Here is a 26,839-nt window from a genome sequence, read left to right on the forward strand (position 1 = left end):
TGTGCGACCACCACAGGCGGATGGACAGATGGAAAAAAACAGAGTATAGTAGAGAATGGTTACAAGGGCCCCATTGCTGGCCTTTGTGGCCACATTTTCATAAAACGCAAATAGGCTTCTAATATTTCTTACCCCCTGATACCGAATATGAACTTAATTTGTTACTATTTATGTTACTTACAACGCAATCAAAGTGCTATTATTCGCCCCTTTAATGGCAAAGTGGCGAATATGCATATTTTTTTATTCTTAATTTTTTTTAGTTATTTGCATCGACGGTGATTTCATCATACACTATTTCCTGTTTCAGCGAATTATATCGACTCTGTTTCTCTTTCACCATCCAGTATGTGTGGCGAGAGACGCACTCACTCGAAACAGGAAGTCATTGATAAAAATCACCGCCGGTGCAGACTACTGAAAAAAAAAAAAAATGCATATTCGACACTTTGCCAGAAAAGTAACGAATAATTGCCATTTTCACTGCGTTCATCTGTCACCCGTAGTTACTCGGAATTCTAATATATATACAGATATATAGGTAGGTGAAATGAGTATGTATATACATTGTATAGGTATGGGTATATGGATGGTATATACATAGTAAATTCAAGTATTTAATATAATTGAAGTACAAAAAGATGTTTAGAATCTAAGCTAGCTATGTATTGTTACAAGAAATATGATAATACTCTCATCGGATAAAATTCTGAATGTCATTTTGTTAAAATTGTAAAATATTGTATATTTTCTCTGATGAAAGATAAAAAAAAAAGTAAGAGGGAGTAAGAGTGTGAAAATAGGGAGTTGCAGTGGTTGAACAGCAATACGGTAGGCGGGAAGCGGGAATGAAGAGGACGCGTATTTTCCTCTTGCAAGTGAGTGGATAATTCATTGTAGGTCTAGCATATTCGACATATATATATATATATATATATATATAGATATATATATATATATATATATATTATATGCAGTGAAACTGCGACACCGATATTTATAATTCAAGTGAAGCACGGTGCGATAATGAAATAAAGAAAATAATACAACGTTACATTTACTTTCTTTCAATAGTTCCATATTTTGTTCAGCTGAATTATTTCTGGAAAGAACAATGCAGTTATATATACTGTATACAAATATTACACAGTACATAATGATACCTTTAGTTTACTTAAACTGACCGAATGTATTGTAAAATGGAAGGGAAACAAAGTGATGTAGTCAAATGTAATATATACTGTATATATAAAAATGTTTCCAGGCTTGAGTGGGGGGGGGGGGGGGGTTCAGTGACCCCTCTAGCCCCTATGTGCGGGCGCCCTTGTTCGAATGCTATTGTAAATAAGATGTCCTTCGAGTTGCTTGTGGCCTGTAGGCTGTAGCCTTTAGAGGCATTCAGCCTCCAACCCCGTCACACTGGCGATCTGGCAAAGTGCATTTGAATAAAAGGCGGGTAATCACGTTGACGATCGCCGTAGCAGTCGAGCCTCGATGACTCTCTTGTAACTTTTTTTTTCCCCCTTTATGGCTGGTGACAGACAAAACCATGACGGCCATTAACCTTTATCCAGGACCCGCAGTGGGTCCTGCTTCATCACCGTCATGTGGAGATGGTTACGAGTGTTTCTGCGTGTATTGTGCTCTCTGGTCCAGTTAGCTTCCTGTCCTTGTAGGCTGGGATATCCAGAGCTTTTTGGATGTTTGGACTTCAAGAGTTCGGTACGTGACAGCCAATACCAATGGCGCTCAGAAGACATGTTCGCCAGTGTCAGAATCTCTTCATTACCTCTTCGTCTGGAACTCGGACTTTGCAGAGGCGTTGGAAATAGTGAAGTGGTGTTTTAGTAAGGGTTTCGGCTAAGATATCAAACTTTTTTTTTTTTTTAGCCAGGAGAAAGTAAGTTAAATGAATAGAGGGAAAAGGTAGGCCTATGCTTTCGAAGTAGGCGATAAACCCACTTGTAGGAGGATGCAAGATTGTTACTCTTGAAGGATAAGGGATTCTTGCCTCTTGAAGGATAAGAGAGTGCTGCTTCCTGGAGGATAGAAGAATAACGTCACGGAGGATGTGAGATTGTAGGATTACAGGAAAATGAAAGGAAGAGGGTTCCGAAGACTGGCAATGGCGTAAAATAATATACCTGATATCATAGTTGGCGCCACCTAGTCCAAGGTGGGTGACTACCTCCTAAGTGGCTTTCCACGCTGCCAGTCTATAGTGCATGCGTACCTCAACATTGCCACAGCCAGCAGAAGTTAATAAAGATAATGAATGAATGAATAGTTAAAATTCTACTTGTACGAGTCGCCTATATTATAAAAACAATAATAAATACGACAAATTTCGATTCCTCTCAGCTGTAATTTAAGAGCGAGTATGAAGGCACTTGGTACAAATTCCAATATATATATATATTATATATATATATAATAGATATATATATATATATATATATATATATATATATATATATAATCCAAGGGAGGGCTGGTACGTTGATACGGTACCTCCAACGTGACAGCTTTCTACGCTGGCGCCTAGTCGCGCCGACACTGAATGCTAATAACGTAGGATCATAGGATGTCTCAGAATCAAGAGGGCGTTACAACATGGAATGTTCCACGCATTGAACAGATAGTTATCTTGGCAGATCAACACTTCCGCTCCATTCTCGAGTCTTTTACGCCTTGTGGAAGGGGAAGCGTTCAAAATTATATGCAACCATTTATGCTGTTGGGGAAGGTCAGCACAGCTGTTCGACAGGGCTCTCGGGTTTCCAGTAGACACAGCTACGTTAATGGGAGACGGAAAGGAAAGGACCCGCAATCAGAAATCTGCAACATTTCACTGTACAACAAACGCATGCAACAGAGCAGACGATTGTCAGCGGCAGGTCTAGACGCAGTCAGCACAAAGGTCCACTAGACGCACTCAAGGCAACGGCAGCCAATTTATGCATCTTGTCGAAAACAAGAGGTTAATATATCGAATATTAACCGACAAGAATTACAGCAGGCAAGCACATAACTCACATAAGGCACTTGAAGGGCATCGCACAGTCTTCTGGAAATGATGGAGCAACTGATTATATTTCTGGAGCCGAGCTCACTCCTTTCCTCCATGGATCCGGTTATGAATGGTTGCATTCCGTAGTGTCTGCTTTATTGCTTTTAGTACAAAATATATACGTAGCCTTATATTACAGTGTAACTATTAATACTGATGTACACAAATGGTAATGTATTTGTATACCTATTTTATTTTAGGGGTAAACTCATACAAAAGGTTGCAAGGTCAAATTGACTATTTAGCAAAAATCATAAATACACTTGAGTGACATTTTTATCGGCTACTTTAGTTTTCTGTATTTTTTTGCAAATTTTCAAAATTCTCTCTCTCTCTCTCTCTCTCTCTCTCTCTCTCTCTCTCTCTCTCTCTCTCTCTCTCTGTCGTAGATAGTGTGGCGTTCCATCGGTCCCTGTTGCAACCACTTTTCATTCCTTTTTACTGTACCTCCATTTATATTCTTTCTTCTATCTTACTTTCCACCCTTTTCTTACATTATTGTTTCACAGTGCAACTGCGAGGTTTTCTTCCTTTTGAATCTTTCAGCGCTGAATGATTTCATATGTCCCAGCGTTTGGTCTTCGGCCTTAATTGTATATTCTGTTTGTTAGAGATGTGTATTACCAGAAATACACATCTCTAACCCCTCAGTGGAATGCCCGAGAGTCTGTATATAATGTTCTACATTTCTTCTGCTTTAATATCTTTGGAACCGCACGTACACATATAGAAAGCTCTTACTGCCTCCACTTGTCCTTATTTCCTCTATTTATTTATTTATTAATTTTTTACTTATTGGAATAATAGCGTTGACTGTCATCTGATTGAAGACCTGCTTAAGTAAAATTGATTGCTTGTAAAACGTGACCGGCTAAGGATTCGATCATTGGTTGAAACCTTGATTAACTTCCTAGGACCACAGAGAGAGAGAGAGAGAGAGAGAGAGAGAGAGAGAGAGAGAGAGAGAGAGAGAGAGAGAGAGAGAGAGAGAGAGAGAGAGAGCTTCCTATGTGAACCTTGATAAGAAAAAGAATAGGTAACAGAATTTTTTTCCCGCATCGACACGTGAACCTGTATATGTAAACCTTCAGACGTCTCTTTGCGCATCTTAGCATAAAATACACACAAAATTGTGTGCGTCTCATAAAATGTACACAAACTTGTGTGAACGTGTTGTATAAAATACACACAAACTTGTGTGTACGTGTTGTATAAAATACACACAAACTTGTGTGTACGTGTTGTATAAAATACACAGAAACTTGTGTGTACGTGTTGTATAAAATACATATGAACTTGTGTGTACGTGTTGTATAAAATACACATGAACTTGTGTGTACATCTTGTATAAAATACACACACTTTTGTGTACGTCTTGTATAAAATACACAAACTTTTGTGTACGTCTTGTATAAAATACACACACTTTTGTGTACGTTTTGTATAAAATACACACAAACGTGTGTACGTGTTGTATAAAACAAACACAAACTTGTGTGTACTTCTTGTATAAAATACATACAAACTTTTATAACTCTGGTGGTCGTCGCAAAAATCACTCGTCCTGCAACACGTAATGTAGGTTCGATTCCAGTTCTCACCACAAGTTTTAGACAGTCCAACTTACGGTTCGGTTACCGCGTGAAGCACTTCCTTCTAGAAGGCCTCTTCCTCCTCCCCCAAAAGCGCCCCTGGGGCCTGGGCGGACGTTGGAGCCTTTGTACAGAGAAGCACAGCTGTATATGGGCAGTACCTCTGGCGTTGGAAGTCGAGTAGTAGACGGAAATAATCGGTTGCCATGGAAACCCACTCGTTACTATATTTATACAATAACCTTGTGTGTGCAATTGTAATCATTTCGGCAGTTTCGTAGATTCTCATAGGACTAACTGGCTTTGTGGAAAGCCACAGAGTATAAAGTTGTGAAAAATTTTCTAGGCCTATTCGTTTTAACTGGAATGTCCATGAGCAAACTTTCAATACTAAAGCAAATTAACTCTCAGGAATAAACTCATTACGGCCAAATAAAACACGATATACTTTTAAAAAAACTTTTTTTTTTTTCCAGTAGGTATTTTCCAGTAGGTTTTTCCATGTTGGGATAATCTATCCCCGTGCCTGTGTGTATCCAAGTCTGTACATATGAACACGCGCATAAGCAGAAGAAAAACTGTATCCCAATCCCAACTGGCTTACAGTTGAATGTTACACATTTTGAAATCCCTTCAACAGCGGATTCAAGAGGATTATTTCCCTTTCCTGGAAGGATAAAAACCTGTACCAGGCTTGTCCGAGATTAGTATTACCGTCAGCAGGGTAAAAAGGAAATGTTATCGAAACTTGCAACGTAATTTAGAAGTCTTAGTGTGAATGTATATATATATATATATATATGTGTGTGTGTGTGTGTGTGTGTGTGTGTGTGTGTATATATGTGGATTATATGTATTTATTAAATTTATTGACCTATTTATTGAAATCAACGACAAATGCAGTCTGTTGTGAGCTCAGCGGATGACCCCAGAAATTAAAAAAATGCTACTTTAACTTTTAACATTGCACAGAAGTCCGGTATGAGCTGTAGGGAATCATCCCCCTTCCCTCCCAACCCGCCCCCCCCAAAAAAAAAAAAACATTTAAAAAGTAACTTGTTACTGAAATCTGCAACGGCCATTCTGTACAAATACAAAGCGCTACTGAAACTTAGAACAGACTTTTTAGAAGTCTTGGCAGATCACAATTAAGTTCCTGAGAAATCAACAGCTGGAGAGAGAGAGAGAGAGAGAGAGGCGCAAGCAAGTGCATTTTCTTCTTTAATTAGTCGGTTTTGCTTTTAGAGTTCGCTCGTCAATTTAACCAAGAGGAACGACTACTTTTTGCACTTCCAAGCATAGTTTTATGGCTCTTGATGAGTGGAAGCAGACAGGCTATTTTAAGATAGAATAGAACAGAATATAGAGAATTTAGACCAAAGGCCACGCGATGGTACCTATGAGGTCATTCAGCGCTGAAACTGAAATTGACAGCTGAAAGGTTTGAAAGGTCTAACAGAAGGAAAGCCTTAAAGCAGTTGCACCATGAAAAAACTGTTAGGAGAATGTGGAAAGTAAAAGATGGAACAGAGAGAACATGGACGGAGGTACAGCAAAAGGAATGGAAGGGGCTGCAGCTAGGGGCCAAAGGGACGTTGCAAAGAATCTCGAGAAATGCCTACGGTGGACTGCATGAGGTGAACTGACAACACTACCCACCTACGGGAACTATTTGAAGATGAAAGCCGCTGAAATAAATTGATTTATATAGATATATATATATATATATATATATATAATATATATATATATATATGTGTGTGTGTGTGTATATATATATGTATAGTATATGTGTGTGTGATGTATACGTTGGAAGTAAGGAATTGGTAGAAATAAAGATTTTTTTTTTTTTTTTTTTTTATTTTTTTTTTTTTTTTTTTTTTTTTTATTTTTATGAAACGTCACTCTTTTAAACCTTCCTTCTTAGCTACACTTTTGTAACTTTTCTTTTGTAACAACGAACGTGAAGTAATTCTTTTGATTAGAAAAAAAATTGGTGGTCCATGGTCTGAATGTACCGTTCCAGGTGAAAACTCCCGTATATGGTGAAAACCGTTCCTCAGCAGAAAACGATCCACAGTTGAAATCCGTTCCACAAGAGAAAACGCCCCACAGGTAGAAACCCTTCCAAAAGAGAAAATGTTTCACAGGTGGAACCGTTCCACAAGAGAAAACGTTCCACAGGTGGAAACCATAACACAAGAAAAAATGTTCCACAGGTGGAAACCACAAGAGAAAACGTTACACAGGTGGAAACCGTAATACAAGAGAAAACGTTCCACAGGTGGAAACCCGTTCCAAATTTTCTAGAGAAACCGTTCCACAACAGAGACCGGTCCACAGGTGGACAGCACTAGAGAAAACGCTCCACAGGTGGAAACCGTTCCACAAGAGGAAACGTTCCACAAGATAAAACGTTCCACAGGTGGAAAACCATTCCACAACAGAAAACGTTCCACAGGTGGAAAACTGTTCCACAACAGAAAACGTTCCACAGGTGGAAAACAGTTCCACAACAGAAAACGTTCCACAGGTGGAAAACCGTTCCACAACAGAGAACGTACCACAGGTGGAAAACCGTTCCACAACAGAGAACGTTCCACAGGTGGAAAAATGTTTCACAACAGAAAACGTTCCACAGGTGGAAAACCGTTCCACAACAGAAAACATTACACAGGTGGAAAACCGTTCCACAACAGAGAACGTTCCACAGGTGGAAAAATGTTTCACAACAGAAAACGTTCCACAGGTGGAAAACCGTTCCACAACAGAAAACATTACACAGGTGGAAAACCGTTCCACAACAGAGAACGTTCTACAGGTGGATAAATGTTTCGCAACAGAAAACGTTTCACAGGTGGAAAACCGTTCCACAACAGAAAACGTTCCACAGGTGTAAAAATTTTTCACAACAGAAAACGTTCCACAGGTGGAAAACCGTTCCACAACAGAAAACGTTACACAGGTGGAAAACCGTTCCACAACAGAAAACGTTACACAGGTGGAAAACCGTTCCACAACAGAAAACGTTCCACAGGTGGAAAAATTTTTCACAACAGAAAACGTTCCACAGGTGTAAAAATTTTTCACAACAGAAAACGTTCCACAGGTGGAAAACCGTTCCACAACAGAAAACGTTACACAGGTGGAAAAATTTTTCACAACAGAAAACGTTCCACAGGTGGAAAAATTTTTCACAACAGAAAACGTTCCACAGGTGTAAAAATTTTTCACAACAGAAAACGTTCCACAGGTGGAAAACCGTTCCACAACAGAAAACGTTCCACAGGTGGAAAACCGTTCCACAACAGAAAACGTTACACAGGTGGAAAACCGTTCCACAACAGAAAACGTTCCACAGGTGGAAAAATTTTTCACAACAGAAAACGTTCCCACAGGTGTAAAAAATTTTTCACAACAGAAAACGTTCCACAGGTGGGGAAAACCGTTCCACAACAGAAAAACGTTACACAGGTGGAAAACCGTTCCACAACAGAAAAACGCTTCCACAGGTGGAAAAATTTTTCACAACAGAAAACGTTCCACAGGTGTAAAAATTTTTCACAACAGAAAACGTTCCACAGGTGGAAAAATTTTTCACAACAGAAAACGTTCCACAGGTGTAAAAATTTTAAAACACACAACAGAAAACGTTCCACAGGTGGAAAAATTTTTTCACAACCAGAAAACGTTCCACAGGTGTAAAAATTTTTCACAACAGAAAACGTTCCACAGGTGGAAAAAAAGCGTCCGTTTGCTGCACTAATGAGCTCGTGTTGTAACCGGATTGAAATATTTTACAGAGCGAAAATAACTCTTTGTTTTTGGCCCCAATCCTCTGTTCCTTCTTCTCCGGTTGTTAAGCCGCTGGTAAAGCTGTTTGAAAATGAAATAACATATTTAGTTAATAATCGCACATGTTTTGGTGCATAATACCAGCATATGTTTATACTATGTATATATACATATATACACTTATAAACACAGACACACACGTATATATATATTATATATATATATATATATATATATATATATATATATATGTATGTTATGTGTGTGTGTGTGTGTGATATATATATATATATATATATATATATATATATATATATATATATATATATATATATGTGTGTGTGTGTGTGTGTGCGTGTGTGTGTGTATATATATATATATATATATATATATATATATATATATATGCATGTATTTACTTATGCACGTATGTAAGTGTGTGTATATTATATAATACGCGCGAACCCGCTTGCGAAAGAGAGAGAGAGAGAGAGAGAGAGAGAGAGAGAGAGAGAGAGAGAGAGAGAGAGAGAAAAGGAAGCTGTTTCATGACAATATTAGACATGGCTGCCAAGCGGTGGAAGTCATTTTCCTGGCCGTCATCCTTTTTCTGAAAGGTGGCCTCTCCCTTTCCTGTGGTGTCTCTCTCCGGATGACTTCATAGCAAAGCGTCACTTCCTCACGGTACTTTGTTGTGGAATCTTCACCAGCGTCCGGAACGCCTCTAAGGAGGAAGCCTTCACCGTTCGGTTTAGCAACCGGGCTTTGGAGGAAGCTGTTTGGTTTGGTTGGGTTTAATTTTGTAGTCCATTCTGAAAGGCTCATTATGTAGACTATTTAGTACCAGTGTTTTTGCTGGTATAGCAACAGGTCTTTGCAGGAGCCAGCGTTCGCTTTGTAATCAAATTTCAAAGACTTATTTACTTGTTTCTTAGCTGGTTTAGCAAATGGGTTTTGAAGTAGCCTGGTTTTAGTTTTGTATTCCATTTTTGAAGGCTAATGATGTAGACTTATTTAGTCACTGGTTTTCTAAGAAGCTGGTTTAACAACCGGCTTTGGAGGAGCCTTGTTTAGACTTGTAGTCAATTTTGTAGTAGTTTTGAACGATTATTATATAGAACTACTTAGTCACTAGTTTTCTAGCTGGTTTAACAACCGGGCCTTGGAGGAGCCTGGTTTAGACTGTAGTCTATTTTGAAAGATTATTATGTAAACTTATTTAGTCACTGGTTTTCTGTAGTTGTTTGGCAGAATTGTTCAGTCACCTGATTTTTCCGGCTTGTCGAAAGAGCAATCTTATGGGATTTGCAGTGGCGGCAAATTGTTTTGCTGAAGCAATAGTAACAGATCCTGTTTATTGCACATGGCAAAGTTCTGCAATTAAGTAGAATTGAAAGAAATAGGGTACGTTACCATGGAAGCGTGCTCTCTCTCTCTCTCTCTCTCTCTCTCTCTCTCTCTCTCTCTCTGGCTAAGAAATTTAATGAGGACGGAGTTAATGAGTACGTCATTTTATATTCTTTGACTCAAATATTTCAAAATTATCCTTATGTTAATGAGGCATCGCGCCATAAATTTCTCTTGGGGCAAGTAAATAACAATTGGTAAAACTGCAGCTTTGAATATTCCCCCCTTCTCTCTCTTTACACACACACACACACACACACACACACACACACACACACACACACACACATATATATATATATATATATATCTATTATATAGTACTATATATATTATCAACTATAAGATAATATATTATATATATATAGATATATATATATTATATTAATTATTAATAATATATATATATATATTATATATATATCTTTCATTGTGATACAACAGTATAATATGAAGATAAAAGTCCCATAAAACACTATTTGAATGTTGCAACCATATATTTCGAGTACTTCCTTCTGATCAGGGTCACAGGAGGAAGTCCTCGAAATGTACTAAGGTTGCAACGTTCAATAGTGTTTTATGGATTATATATAATGCATGTACAGTTTACATATTTGTGAACACAAATAGGTAACAATATTTGTTTTTTGTGTTACCTTTTAGGCAACCTTTTCACAAGCTGCCCCTAGATGGACATGTAACTGGTCTATAAAACTTTGGATGTCGTACCCTCGCAATACTGATAAGAGCAGTTGTGTCTGCTAAGTCATTCCCCTCACAGATAATGCACTGGTATTGCCAACACGTGAGCAAATCATTATAGTTAGCCTAGGTTCTCTCCCCCAAACCCCTACATTGGAGCGTTCCTCGTCAGTAACTTAGTCTCATGTAAGGAATTTGTTGGTTCTACCCTTTACTTTGAAGCCTTCTACGACAGTCTCAAGTACAACCATACAATTTTAAGGATGAAAATTTGACTCACAAAGAGTTAAGAGGCGTTTTTTATAGACCTCGGTCTAAGTGAGTATAATTCAGAGAGTGTCCTCCACGCCAGAGAGTAGACGAGAAGTCTCGCACCTGTTCGTGAATTATATTTCCATTCACGATGTTGTGATTTAATGCTATTCCCTGCAGTTCTGAACCTCCTGACATCAGCTCATCTTTATTATTAATACTCTCCTGACAAGCCAAACCAGATCTTGCCCACCTTAGGCAGATATCCAGGCTCGGTAGAATGACGGGGCACGCAATACCAGCGACTAATTTAGTCGGGAAAATGTTCGAGGAATTCGCTGTAATTGATTCATTATTTCACAATCCTTGTGGCTCATCCGCCCTGTTGCATTTCTTTTTTTAAGATTTGTATAAGCCCCATTTTAAGACTAGAAATATTAAAAATATATATATGAGAAAGAATAGACCGACCATAACAGTCACACCAGAACTTGTAGATCTCTTGGTTGGTGAGTTTTAAGATGCAACGTGTGTGTGTATGTGTGTATCTGAGTATTCGAGTTTGCTGTAATATTGAACACCTGGGATTTTATTTATCTAAACCATTTCTCTTGAGAGCATACGAAGCAAGTGAAGGAGAAGGAACGCGGAGGTAAAATAGCTCTCTGTTCTACATCGAAATTGGTGTTGATCTTGTTGGGTAATGAGGCAAAATTGGTCTCCTCTGTTTTGTTGTTAGTGAAATGAAAAGGCTTTGTTGAAAATGAAATACGTCTGTAGAAATTGGTCATCGTGATGGATTGTGAAACAGCGGCTTTCAGTTAGTGAACGTTAGTGTTGTCTCTGTTATGTAGTGAAACAGCAGACCCATTGTTCAAGCCTTTGAATAAGAGGTCCTTTTAATAATGTAGAGAAATTGGACACTTTTTAATCAGTGAAACGAGACAGGGAAACAGCCGTTAAAAAAATTTATTCTCTATAAGAAAAACTTATTACTGTTGGCTAAAGAAAAAACCTCAACCTCACCCAACTTTTAAACACAAACGTGAGGCCTCCCGGAGAAATAAAATTCGACGCTTAATTAATAAACGGTCCTCTGAAATATTTCAGATCACATCGGCAGATTTTAAGTGGAAACACTGCACTGCGTTCGAAATCAATCAAGCAAGCTACCATGTAACTCGTGACGTCACGAAGGACAACGTTTTTTTTTTTTTTTTTTTTTTTGCCTACCTTGTCTCACCTTATTTTACAAGGATCTCGGTTACTCCCAACGTATTGCAAAGCAGAAGTCCTCTGCATTTTTATACTAGAAAATTTCCTCATTAATGTCAAACCAAAACCATTTTTTTGTTTACTATTTTTATTAGAGCATCTTACAAGGCTTTTTTTTTCGGCAGCGTCACACAATTCATATTATTGTCGTCTTGCTCCATTTCTGGCATGACATTGCTCCAACCTTTTATATATATATATATATATATATATATATATATATATATATATATATATATATATATATATATATATATATATATATATATAGCAATTAAAAGGATCTGAAATGTTGTTAATGATTAACGTGATATCCAAAATATGCCCCAGGCAATTGGAGTGACATCCAAAATATACATCCTAGCAAAAGTCGTGGAAATATATATATATATATATATATATATATATATATATATGTATATATAATATATATTTATTTCTTTCTTTCGTTTTTAACTGCCAGGGACATGTTACGGACCACAATATTCGCCAAGAGGATACCATATTTAATCTCTCTCTAACCTCCAGTGAAATATTTTGGAATCCACTAAGTAATCGCTAGGTAATCCACCCTGACCTCCAGGGACTTGACATTGTACCCACCCTAACCTTGTGTTTTTATGTCTTTTCCGCACTGCTTCAAAAGGTTCTCTGTCCACATTCTTGGTATATATAGTTTTCGTTTTCTCTCAGTGGTTCTGTGAAAAAGGCTATAATGTCTTTTCGAATCCCTGATGGAGTCTTCTAATACCATGTTTAATTAATTTATTTTTTCAATGCGACTTCTAATTGTTTTAACCTTACGTTTCTTGGTGCTGTTATTGCAATCTTCTATAAATGGAGATTTTATTGTTAGAATTCATAAAAGTCATTTGCTTCGCTACCTGGTTATTGCAATCTTCTGTAAATGGAGTTTTATTGTTAATATTCATAAGTCTTTTGTTTCGTTGCCTGATAAACAAGTTGCATTTTTTTTCTTTTTTTTCCAGTGACTCTCTGATACTTACAAGTTACTTTGTTTGCCCTTTTTAATGTTTACTCTCCATTCAGCTGCCTTTGTTGCTTTTTCTTGCGATGCAAATTTTCTTGACGTGGTCATCAAAGTTACCTTTGTTGATTATTGTACTTCCTTTTTTATTCTTACCTTAATTATTGTTCACTGTAAATATGTAATAAAATTTTTCGTACGTCGCTTTACGTGTGATTCTATCTTTCATGGTCGTGGCTGACATATATTAATTGTTATCACGATTATGTTTTATTCTAATTCGTTTGCCATATATATATTATATATATATGATATATATATATTATATATATATATATATATATAATATATATATATATATATATATATATATATATAGGGTGTCCATAAAGTCCTGGTACCATTACAAGTATTTATTGCTCAGAATGGTACTGGGACTTTATGGACACCCTGTATAATAGATATTATGTCCGTATTTTCATGATGTTTTGGGTGTCCACTGCAGCCGCATAACTTTCACTCTTCGGAGATCGGAGACGTGCCTGAGAATATTTAAGGTTCCTGATAATAGTGGTCTTGCCCAGTGTGCCACGGCCCTTTCTTGGGGTTGTGACTTTAAATGGGACTCGGGCAAGGCTCGGTGAGTTGAAAATGAAACTGAGCGTAAAAGCCTGGAATTGTAAATTGACCTAATATGCAGCTTGGGAGATGCTTGAAATTAAAGTGACCTAATATGAGGCTTAGGAATAGCTTGCCATTTAAAGTGACTTGAAATGTGGCTCGAGAAAAAGCTGGGCATTTAAAGTGAGTTGAAAATGACATAAAAAGGGGCTCGGGAAAAGCTTGATATTTAAAAGGATTCCTAAAATGGTTCAGGGAAAGCTTGACATTTAAAGTGACTTGAAATGTGGCTTGGTAAAAGCTGGACATTTAACGTGAGATGAAGTGAGGCTCGAGCAAAGCTTGATTTGAAGGTTCAGGAAAAGCTTGACATTTAAAGTGATTTAAATGAGGCTAAAAAAAGCTTGTTATTTAAAGTGACTTGAAATAGGCTTAAAACAAGCTTGACATTTTATGTGACTTGGAACAAGCTTAAGAGAGCTTGACGATGAGATTCAAGAAAAGCTTGACATTTAGTGACTTAAATGGCCTTTTAAAAAGCTTGATGTTTAAAGTGACTTTAAACAGGCTCAAGTAAAGCTTTACTTACAAAGTGAATTGTGATGGGACTCAAGAAAAGCTTGACTTACGAAGTTACATATAATGAGGTCCAAGAAAAGCTTGACGTTGAAAGTGAGTTGAGATGAAACCTAATGAAAGCTTGACATTTAAAGTATCAGGATTTGTGTCGTCTCCTTTGAACTTATCTGGCTCATAATCGTTGTCTTCATCGTCCCGATTTATTTCTGAGGCCTCTTTATTTGTCAGTTATTATTAAAACAGTTCTTTTGAGAATTACTTTGTTGGTGCTATTAGAGAGGGCGGTCTACCCGCGTGTTTCTACCCTTGTTTCACTGGTTTAGTACTAGCAGCCCCCAGGCATCAAATGCCCCTAAGTGTACTTAAACAACTGATCCCTGAGGGGTTGGTACTGAATACGGCGAAACACATTTTAACCCCTTAGAGAGACCGCCAACCATATTAGCACCGCTTTGTGTTTAACAGATGTCTTTAATTTCCTCTTGAATGTCCATTGCAACTTTTACAACCTGTTTTCTTGAGTGGTGATCATGATTACTGATCAAGGGAGATTAGGATATAAAGCTCTAGATCTTCAAGTTTTACAAGAATTTCGTTTCCATTACTCCAGCCTGAAGTCCGTTTACCATGACTCAGGCCTGAAGTTTTTGTTTCCATGACTCCAGCCTGAAGTCTGTTTCCATGACTCCAGCCTGAAGTCTGTTTCCATGACTCAAGCCTGAAGTCTGTTTCCATGACTCAAGCCTGAAGTCTGTTTCCATGACTCAAGCCTGAAGTCTGTTTCCATGACTCAAGCCTGAAGCCATGTTTTCCCATGACTCCAAAGCCCTGAGTCTGTTTCCATGACTTCAAGCCTGAAGTCTGTTTCCATGACTCAAGCCTGAAATGTGGCTCTTACTGATGACCTCTTACTCTGTGACTAACTGATGATCTGCCTTCTCCTACCATGACACCCAGGAGACGCTCTTGAAGCCAGGAAACACTTTCGAAGCCAGGAGACGATCTCTGTTTCCTTAATGAGTCAGGGATTAGTTGAAAATGGGCTTTAAGCAAATCCAGGTCAATTAGCTTAGAGGGACAGAAGCCGGAAGTGATTTTATTTCTTTCCTGCACAGTAATTGCTTAGTTTGTACAAGCCTTTTATCCCTATAAGAAGACTTTCTTCAATTAGGGCATCAAAGTCGGATATTGACCTATCTCGTTTCCCCCTCCAAATAGGAAAGAGAGAGAGAGAGAGAGAGAGAGAGAGAGGGCCGGGGGGTGGGGGGGGGGGGGGGGGGGGGGACATCAACGTCTGATATTAACCCGTCTTGTTTCCCCCTCGAAATAGGAAAAGACAGACAGACAGAGACAGACAGACAGAGAGGGGGGGAGACATCAAAGTCTGATATTGACCCGTCTAGTTTAATGGGCCCTCTGGTCTTGTTCCATAAAAGTAGGATTATTCTTCTGAATAATAATAATGATGATAATAAGAATAATAATAATAATAACTGAAACGTTTTTGGTCGCTTTTGTTTCTTTTGTGCAAATCCCTTTAATGACCAGATAAGCGGTTTCCAATGCTGTCATTTCTTGCTCTGGCATCCTGGTTTTAGAGATAAATGCGAAGCGGCCAAAATCGAGGACACACTTGTGAGTAGAAAAAAATAAATCTTTAAACTGCATACAGTGCAATGGACGGAACACTGTGTTCTGAGGAAGTACCAGGTAAGATGCACACATCATGTAATTGTTCGAATTGCTAAAACATAATTACAAATTATGAATATAACACTCAACTGAAATAAGGATGACTAACTTCAGAAAAATTTTAACATTGAAATACACAGATTATTTGTAAAATGTACAGGATAAAATGTTTGTTAAATTCTGGTAAATATAAGTCAACATTGATAAAATTCTGCATGTAATGCTATTAGAATGGTAAAATATTGTATATTTTCTCTAATAAAAGATAACGAAATAAGTTGGCTTTTTGGAATATGGTTAAGTATTATATATAACCGACAGTTTCCAATTTTTGTCTTTGATGTAATTCTCGTGTCCTGCCAAAGTTGCCACAATCTCGAATCAGTTATCACCATCATACCAACGCCTGGATGGCAACGATTTGACTGGTAAAATGTGCACTCTAAAAACATTTTAAACGTCAACCCGAATGATAGGATGAAATGATGTTTGTTAATTTTCTGGAAATCAAGTCGACTTTGATAAAATTCTGTTCGTATTACTACTGACATTGCAAAAACTAGCAAACATACGTATACAGAAATTATGTATGATAAATTCGTAAAGTAACAAAGTCTACAGGCATAACCAGCCCCGTTTCGTGGAATCCCTTCTCAGCCCCACCCACTTCGGAGGGAGCGGGGGCGGGGGAGGGAGGATGAAATCCTAGTATAAACCATTTTAGGGGTCCCACTATAACCCTGCCAAGTTTCATGCCCATCGGGCCAGCCGTTTGGCCATGATTGAATGACAGACGGACGGACAGACATGGCGCCCATTATCGTAAGATATTGTATATTTTCTCTAATAAAAGATAAAAATATTAGGATGGCAATTCTCCATTTGATGAAAGATTCAGTACAGATATATTTGAAATTTATGTAATAAATCAAAAAGACACTTTACGCTGGGAATAACATCTGATGCCTAGTTTTGCTGTAATGGAGTTCATTCTAGTCTGAGTGATACATTTTGTAAGCGCTTGGACCCTACGCTCTCGCAACAGACCGGCGGCATGAAGTCGGAAGCTTCTAAAACGAGTTTTACGGAGGAAGGACCGAGGGGTGATTTTCACGTGACCCTAGAAAGCAATTGGAACACCTGTGTCGACGGAACAGGTGTATTTGAATCCGAATGTCGAAAGGAGGATTTGACGTTACTCCCTGTCGCGTCGTTGGCTTTTTGGCCGAAGTGGTGCTGCGTGATATTTCCTGTTCTTGTCATGAAAGGTGGTGGGTTTTGTATATAAGCCGTCCTAAAGAATGACGTGAGAAATGTGTCAACGGGGAAGACTAGTGTAATACAAGGGACGTGTTCTGGGAAGGCGCTCTGCGACATTAAGAAATAGTAGCATGGTATATAAAGTGTATGTTTAAGTAGCAGAGTGTCACTGCATGATATTATTCATCGATAGTTATGCATATTCTAAATCCGGAGAAAACAGAGCCACAGTTATGTATGGGTACTACTACTATGAATATATTTTTTAATTCATTCCTTCATTCACGTATGCAGTTCATATTGTATTTTGTAGGGTGGAGGGCGGAAGGGTTGGGGCAGGGCATAGGGGGTAGTGGGGGAGGGGGTTGGAATCCCAATATAAGAAAATGGCGACTGTCCTCCATTACAGGAGACTTGTTCGATACATGTGCAATGCAATTTTGCCTTTTGTTGTGCCAAAGAGATTTCTAGAGATTTCTTCGCACTGTATTGTTCTTTTGTATCAGAATGCCTTGAATTATCTCGTAATTAGATAATCTCTTGGGTTAAGAGATCATCATGAATGATCTTTTCCGCCTTTTAGAAGAATATCTGGGTCGCCTTTTGTTCGGGGTTTGGTGAGGTAATCTCGTGTTGGCACGTTCTGTTTTAGAACAGCTCGGATGATCTTGGGATATCTTGGTCTGTGATTGAGATCATCCTTGATTATCATATATTAGCAGACGTAACGTCCATTATAGTAAGTTTGTTCGTTTTAACGCCAGGAGTTGCTTCGACGGTTGCTGTGCAGGCTATAACAGTGTTTTGCTTGAATTTTCGGATACGGTTTTCCACCCGTCTCTTGAAAGGGACGAAGATGTAACGGCCTTCAGGGGGAGGGGTTGTGGGCGGGAGGTAGGATGAAACCCCATTATAAACCATCTTAGGGGTCCCCATTATAACCCTGCCAAGTTTCATGCCCATAGGACTAGCCGTATGGCCGTGATTGAATGACTGACAGACGGACAAACATTACGCCCATTATAGTAAGATGTTGAAATGTCCTCACAGGTGTCCCAACAGTGGCGGTTGGTGTCCACGTAGAAAATTGGCTGTAAACAGGAATCGCATGTACCCCGAAGTGATATTTCGGAAGAAAACATGGTCCTCAGTACTCTTACACCGTCACGGCTTGGAAAGAGCATTTTTAGTTTCCTGTAAAAGAAAACTATTTTGCCGGCTTTTTCCTCAGGTCTAAGAAACTACAGAGCCTAAAGGACTACAAATTAGTATGTTGATCAACCACCCTCCAGTCATGAAATGTACCAAACTGCAGCCCTCTAGCCTCTGTAGTTTTTATTTTATTTAAGGTTAAAGTTAGCCATGGATCATGCATCTGGCAGCGCTTTCTGGAAGAGTGGGATGCCACCGTCCTTCTGCCGTTTCTTGGAAGCAACTGAAGCGCTACGGTCGTAGCTGATTGTTTAAATATAGCATTATACGATGTACAGAAAACTCGATGGTAAAGAAGTTAATTCGGCGCATTTTGTACTTGTTTTTGAAAGTGAATAACACTCATTTTTTAATTTAAAAAAAATATTTCAAGATTTATATTTACGTCTGACGTCATGACACCGTTAGTTTATGAGAGTCAATATACTATATATATATATATAATATATATATATATATATATATATATATATATAATATATAATATATTGTTTTTATTTTATCCAAGAATACAGACGACAGGATGGCTCTTTCAGGCTCCCTCAAGTGTTATGCAAAGGTTATAGTTGACAAGTCGTATCACGCAAAATATGGAAAATGAATTATTACGATTAGTGAAAACTCTGTTTGTAAGAACTACTGCTATAGAGAGAGAGAGAGAGAGAGAGAGAGAGCATTAAACATTGCTTGGCAAGTTGCTGATGGCTGTCACGGATTGTTGTTTCTCATGACAGCGTTTGTATGCTGAATAATAAGTGGAGAAAGTTATTGTTGAAATATATATTTTGTAATCTCAGAGGTTGAATGCGACAGGAAGTTAACAAGTTCACCTTTCAAAGGATTAACCATCAAGGTTTTCTTATGAGATTAATGCTTTTTTTTAGTGAGGTCAAGTTCAAGGTTGTACTTCTGAGGGCAAAGGTCAAATAGGAAATTTGCCATCATGAGGGCACGGTTTCAGAAATACATTTTTATCTTGAACTTACAGATTACATTCCAATAAGAAGATTCAAGAAATAAAACATATTGAAGGAGAAATTAATGTATTATTATTATTATTATTATTATTATTATTATTATAATTTAAGTAAATCAAACCTATTCACAGGGAACAAGCACACCAAAGGGGCCATTGACTTGAAGTTCAAGCTTTCAAAGAATGTTGGTTTCAACCTCCCACCGCAGACCCCACACTGCAGCAGAGCTAGTGATAATATTTTCATAGCCCTGGGTGAGACGTAAACCCGCGACATTTGAGTGGCATGCCACGACACTAACCACTATACCAGCAGACCAATTATATATATTAGAAAATCTGTCAAATTTCCAAGAAAATTCTTGCTCGTTAGTAGGGCCTCCCTAGGAGGAGTTTGGAATTTGGTACCTTTCTTTGCAATTTGGTTTCTATGCATTAGGAATCTAGATTCCACTCCTTTGGAATTTGGATTCCATTCTTTTGGAATTCGAATTCCAATACTTTGGAATATGGACTGGATTCTTTTGGAAATTGAACTCCAATCCTTTGGAATTTGGATACCATTCTTTTGGAATGTAGTTTCCATTCTTTTGGAATTTGGCTTCCATTCCTGTGGAATTTGGATTCCATTCCTTTGATATCTGGATTCCATTCCACTGGAATATGGATTACAATTTTTGGAATGGTCGCATTTCTTTTGGAATTTGGATTCCATTTCCTTTGGAATTTGGATTCCATGTCCTTTGGAATCTGGATTCCATTCCACTGGAATATGGATTAAATTTTTTGAATGGTCGCATTTCTTTGGGAATTTGGATTCCATTTCCTTTGGAATTTGGATTCCATTTCCTTTGAATGGAGATACAATTCCTTCAGAATTTGGATTCCAGTCCTTTAGAATTTGGATTCTAGCCCTTTTGAATCTTCATTCTCTCCCTCTGGAATTTTTATTCCATTAATTAGGAATTTGCATTAAATTACTTTCGAATCTGGTTTCAATTCCCCTGGCGATTGAATTCCATTTCTTTGTATTCTGGTTTCAGTCCCTTCGGAATTCTGCAATGATAATGATACGCTAGGCGCCTGTCCATCGACGCAGCGTTAATTTGTTATCCCCTCGAGAATTAGCAGCTTCGTTTGATTAAAAAAAAAATATATTAAGAAATATATAAAAAGAACATCACCAAGGGGCAAAAGGCACCTGCCACATTGTTGTTTAGTGTCTCGAATCTGTCAGCAATTCGCGTTATTTGCATACAATAGTCATCCGGTTTGATCTCTCGCGATGTATAGCTTTTCACCTGTTATTTCCAGATTCCCCCTTCCATTTCCAGATCCCCCCTTTCATTTCCAGATTCCCCCTTCCATTTCCAGATCCCCCCTCCCATTTCCAGATCCCCCTCCCATTTCCAAATTTCCCTCCTTCCCCCCCCCATTTCCCAGATTTCCCCTCCCTTTCCAGATTCCACCCCTTCCAATTTCCAGAATTCCCCTTTCCCAAATTTCCAATTTCCCCCCTCCATTCCAGATTCCCCCTTCCTTTCCAGATTTCCAGATTCCCCCCCATTTCCATTTCCAGATTCCTTCCATTTCCAGATTTCCTTCCATTTCCAGATTTCCCTTTCCATTTCCGATCCCCCCCTTCCATTTCCAGATTTTCCCCCCCCTTTTTCCAGATTCCCTTCCATTTCCGCCATTTCCATTCCTCCTTCCATTTCCAGATTCCCCCTTCCATTTCCAGATTCCCCCTTCCATTTCCAGATTTCCTCCTTCCATTTCCAGATTTCCTCCTTCCATTTCCAGATCCCCCTTCCAGATTTCCCCCCTCCATTTCCAAATTCCTCCTTCCATTTCCAGATTCCCCCTTCCATTTCCAGATCCCCCTTCTATTTCCAGATTCCCCTCTTCCATTTCCTGAATTTACCCCCCTTCCATTTCCAGATTTCCCCACCCCCTTTCATTTCCAGATTTCCCCCCCTTCCTCCTTTCTTACTGATATTCGTGACGAAATCTCGACCCTTCTCCAACCACCTTCTAGTTCCAAATGAGAGGCGCCCCGTGGAGTATCATCAATTATAATGTTGACCAGCTTCGATGGATACGCCTATGGCTCGCAAAGAACTCCATATGGTACATCTGAGTAACTTCCAAAGTGAAGCAGGCCAGAGGCCCCAGAATGATCTTATTAAGTACTGTTACAGCTCAGTCTTGCGTATATGTATGCGTGTGGGTGTGTCAGTCTATTTGTACACTGTCCGAGCTGAGATGACACTAATTTTCAGAACATGTCATCGTTATGTCTTGACCTGCCACCTAGGTGGCAGCGAGTTCGATTCTCGGGCATTCCATTGAGGTGTTAGAGATGTGTATTTCTGGTGATAGAAGTTCACTCTCGATGCGGTTCGGAAGTCACGTAAAGCCGTTGGTCCCGTTGATGAATAACCACTGGTTCCATGCAACGCTAAAACATCATACAAACAAACAAAACAAACAAACAAGTAATACTCTTCTTTCAGAGGGGGAAAGGAAAATGGTGTTGGTGGTGCAAGTAGCCGAGAGATTAAAACAACGAAAAATAAAAGTATTAACAGCAACAGCAAACTAGTCTTGCATTTATGTATAAATGACCGCTATTCCGTAAAATTCGCCTCATCGCACTGTAGGAAATTTGCCATGCTGTGACTGTTGTTATTCCGACGATCCCACAGTTGTGCCATGTAATTGGTCTACAGAAGAGGACACACACACACACACACACACACACATAATCTGGAGATGGGTCCACGGATGAAAGTAACACGACGGTCAGGTGGACATAAAGGAAGTAGTACAAGGAACTCTATATGACATGTTTCGGAGATAATGTTATATTAATGTAGTTTGTCTTGATAGGGTCGTTCTAACTCTCTCTCTCTCTCTCTCTCTCTCTCTCTCTCTCTCTCTCTCACAAACACAGGCCAGGTAACGATTAATGATATGGCATTTATATTCTATTCATGAAGTTTGTCCTCGTTGGGTCACACGTACGTAGACTCGTATAAAAATAAAAAGCAGTAGGATTTGCCATGCCTTTCCATGCGCTGCCATTATGCGTGGCATTATTAGAATATGGAATATAGATTATAGAATTTCCAAGCGCTGGGACCTACGAGGTCAGCGCTGAAACGGAATTTGACAGTGAACAGGTTTGAAAGGTGTAACAGGAGGAAAACCTCAAAGCAGTTGCACAATGAATTGTTAAGAGAAGGTGGAGAGTAAAAAGGAAGGAGAGAACATGAAGAGGAGGTAGAGTAAAAGGAAGAGAGCAATTACTGATAGCTTTGTAGCCTTCTTTTATGCTACTTTATGATCAGAAACATATAATGAGCCACAAAGTGGCTCAACCTGCTAGTACCACTCTCGATAATGGCTCGGCCAGCTAATAGGTGTATTGCAAGGGAAGAGCCATTAACCACGGCTCATTCGCAGAAGAATAACGAATACTATCTCCTGTATTGTTATGTAACCTAATTTACTGTTGAATTACCAATGAGAATTTGGGGAAAGTTGACAAGCGAAGGACATTAGTCAATGCCTTCTTTTCGCAATACTTTTAATGAGCCTCATTTTTCGTTGTGGACATAATTTATCTCTTGAGATCAAGAGGGAGGCTTTCCTCTTTAATATGCACATGTGCCTTTGCATATAATGTTACCAAAATCTATCATATTTTATATATATATTAATAATATATATATATATATATATATATATATATATATATATATATATATATATATATATATATATATATATATATATATATATATATATATATATATATATATATAGATATATGTAGCCTTTGCATATCATTTTACCAAAATGTAGCTATTTTATATATATACTATATTTTATATATCTATATATATTATATATATATATAATATTTATATATATATTATAGAAAATATATATAATATATATATATTATTATATATAAATAGATATATATATAATATATATATATATATATATGTATATATATATATATATATATATATATATATAATCATATATGTATTGTATATATATATATATTATATTAATCATATAGTATTATATATGTGTGTGTGTGTGTGTGTGTGTGGTGTGTGTAGAATCTAATGGTCACTTTTTTTTTTTTTTGCCAGATACATGCAACTGTAATAGCCACAATGATCTCTTAACTTCATGAATTCTTTGGTCTTTTTTGGATACGCTTGTCACTACAAAGCCTGAAGATCCAAGTTCAAAGAAATTTTTTGAAGAAATTGTGAAGTCCGGTTCCGGGAAATGAACCCAGGTCTTTGTGATTATGGGACCTGGGTTCGTTTCCCGTTACCGGACATTACAATTTCTTTTCAAAATATTTCTTTTGAACGAGGATCTTCAGGCTTTGTAGTGACAAGCGTCCATCCATAAAAAAGAAAAAAATGCAAAGAATTCTAGAAGTTAAGAGGGTATTGTTGTGGCTATTACAGTAAAAATTAAATTAAAAAAACCAGTTGCATATGTATCTGGTAAAAAGAATTACCAGTATGTTCTATATATATATATATATATATATATATATATATATATATATATTAGATAGTATATATATATACTATATTATATATATATATATATATATATACGAAAATTATATACGTATATTCTATATATAATATTCTAATCATATATTATATAAACTATATATATATACTATATATACATAATATACTATATATATATATATACATATATATATATATATCTATAATTATATTATATATATATATAGATATATATATATATATATGTTACGGTCCATTTTGCGGAATTGGCCATTTTGCAAAATGCCCGGCCATTTTCGAAAATGACCAAAATGTCTGTCATTATGCAAAATTCCCAAATAATTGTGGTCATTTTTGAAAAATGACCACGGGTTTAGCCATTTTGCAAAGTAACTATCAAACTTGAAAATGACTTCAACAGTGATCAAAATTATCATTAAAAAGACGTGTTCGAACAAGAGACGCAGCATTTGCATCCATTGTTGCACAACACTCCTTTTTTTTTTTTTGAAGCATTTGCAACGTCTGTTCAGACATGACTGGGTATAGCCGGAGTTCATACTATGGTCACATTTAGACGTGCGTGCTGCTACGTGTAGTCTACGTGCTGATTTTTGGGAAAACTGGCCCTACACGTGCGTCGAACCTGCGTCTTTTTGAGCAAGTAGCATGGACGTAGCAGGTTTGTGGAAGAATCAACAGATTCTGCTTCCTCCCTACATGTTAAGTAGACGCAGGTAGAACGTTGGTCCAATTTTATACCTGGCTACTGACGCAGGTCCAACGTACGGCGCAGTAGGAATGCACGTACGGGTCGTACAGTCAACCTGTGCTGGCCGTAAGTTGACCGTAGGTCCTGCGCAAGCTCAGCGCACGTTTTCTGGCCTCCAGACCTCGCCACATTGCCCGTGCAACATGTAGGATCGACGTACGTCTGACGTGGACCACAATTTCTTGACGTGCGTGTTGCCAGGGCTCTGTAGAATTCGTAGAGCACGTACGGCCAACAAGGTCGTACGTTGGACGTGTGTAAATGTGACCAAAGCATCACTGATCCGCTGGCCATGTCCCATCGAATATGCGACAGCCACTTCTCGCAGACTTTCTTCCCGATACGTTTTTTACTTCTTCGAGTGACGTGATTTTTTCAGCACATGGGGTGAACTGATTACGGGTGTAGTACACCTGCCTAAAGTAAGCCGTGTTTTGTCCCAAGTTGATATGTTCCCCCGTCCACTGACTGAACGATAATTGCCTTGGCATTCGCAAACTCCGCTCGTCCGCGGTCAACGAGTGGAGTGGGAACCATGAAAGTCCCCAAAGTTGGGTGGCTCGAAACTCTGTACTGATTTTTAGGCTTCATTTTCTTACCTTGCTTCTGCGAGCATGTTTGTACATATTTTCATAATGGCTAGCGGCTTATCTGGTCGTTTTTTTGCAAAAATGACCGTAATTGATATTTGGACATTTTGCAAAATGACAGACATTTTGGTCATTTGCAAAATGACCGTAATATAATATATATATATATATATATATATTATATATATATATATATATATATATATATATATGTATATATATGTATATATGTGTGTGTGTGTGTATGTGTGTGCGTGTATGAGAGAAGAGGAGAGAGAGAGAGAGAGACGAGAGAGAGAGAGAGAGAAGACTGTAACACTCAGTGTTCGGTCAGAACACAATTAATTAAACGCCGTCATTATCATAAATGACACTAGAAAGACAATGAGGGGGTAATACCCACCTGTAGGTAGTAACGAGGGAACCAGTTAATTGGAATTCATCAGATATCTCTCTCTCTCTCTCTCTCTCTCTCTCTCTCCAAGTTCAGTTTAGACTCCATCGGCGTAAAACAGTAGTTCGCGTATAATATTATGTCTATATTATGTATATATATATATATATATATATATATATATATACTATATATATATATATATATATATATATGATCCTTCAACGGTGAAAAAAATGTATCTCAATTATGAATAGCTAATTTTGACACACACACATGCGTATATTGCTATAGATCTATAATGATGCGTATCATTAACTATTGTCTTATATGCTTCTAAAACCTCGCACGTATTTCAGTACACATTTATGAACAGAAATATAAATAATATATCCACTGCACCCATCCTCCCTTCCCTACCTGTCAAGCACAGTTATTATAAGCTAGGTAGACCCTTACCAACGGAAGATTGAATGAATGCAATAATATTATTCTAGTTTATCTCTCAGTGCTTTCATTGGAGTTTTTCCTTTAATGCGTCCGTTTCCTCGTATGCGACCTTGAAAGAATGATTGTCAGAAAAAAAACTCTCTTCTTCTTCTTCTTCTTCTATGGAGGAGACGAGGCATCAGAAACTGACGTCATGAAGTCACCAGGCCCATGAAGCGTCTCCAATCACAGACCGTAATTCTACCTCCACAATCTGGACAAAACTAGAAAGATTGGTCATTATTATCTTTATGGAACCTCTCTAAGCTTGAAGGACGCAATATCTTAGAGCCTGTAAAATCACACAATCTTACACACACACACACACACACACACACACACACACACACACACACACACACACACACACCATGAAAATCCTTACCGGCGCGCATGCCCAGACGGTGGCAAGAAACGTTCTCAACAATCCAAACGGGGAAAAGATTACCGGCAGTTATCAATTTAATGATCCGCGCGTTAATTATAATCTTCGAGCATTCTTGGCTCTCCCTGACCTGCTATCGCAGAGGCTCAAATAGAAGGGAGAGCAATAAAATGAAAGGCAATAAAAAAGACTATCTGTCTATCTGTCTATT

The 26,839-nt window shown here is 38.0% G+C and overlaps 1 protein-coding gene across 7 annotated transcripts in view; it reads left to right on the forward strand.

The window, feature by feature from the left end:
* The window catches only part of LOC135202302 (uncharacterized), a gene marked incomplete at its 3' end in the record, with an annotated part of 223,734 nt that overhangs the window by 72,440 nt on the left and 124,455 nt on the right, over window positions 1-26,839 (forward strand). The window contains 1 exon segment of one of the 7 annotated variants that reach the window (XM_064231628.1): window positions 15,743-15,991. 7 annotated transcript variants of the gene reach the window in all.

The sequence above is a fragment of the Macrobrachium nipponense genome, chromosome 30 (genome assembly GCF_015104395.2).
Source record: "Macrobrachium nipponense isolate FS-2020 chromosome 30, ASM1510439v2, whole genome shotgun sequence".
Taxonomy (NCBI): domain Eukaryota; kingdom Metazoa; phylum Arthropoda; class Malacostraca; order Decapoda; family Palaemonidae; genus Macrobrachium; species Macrobrachium nipponense.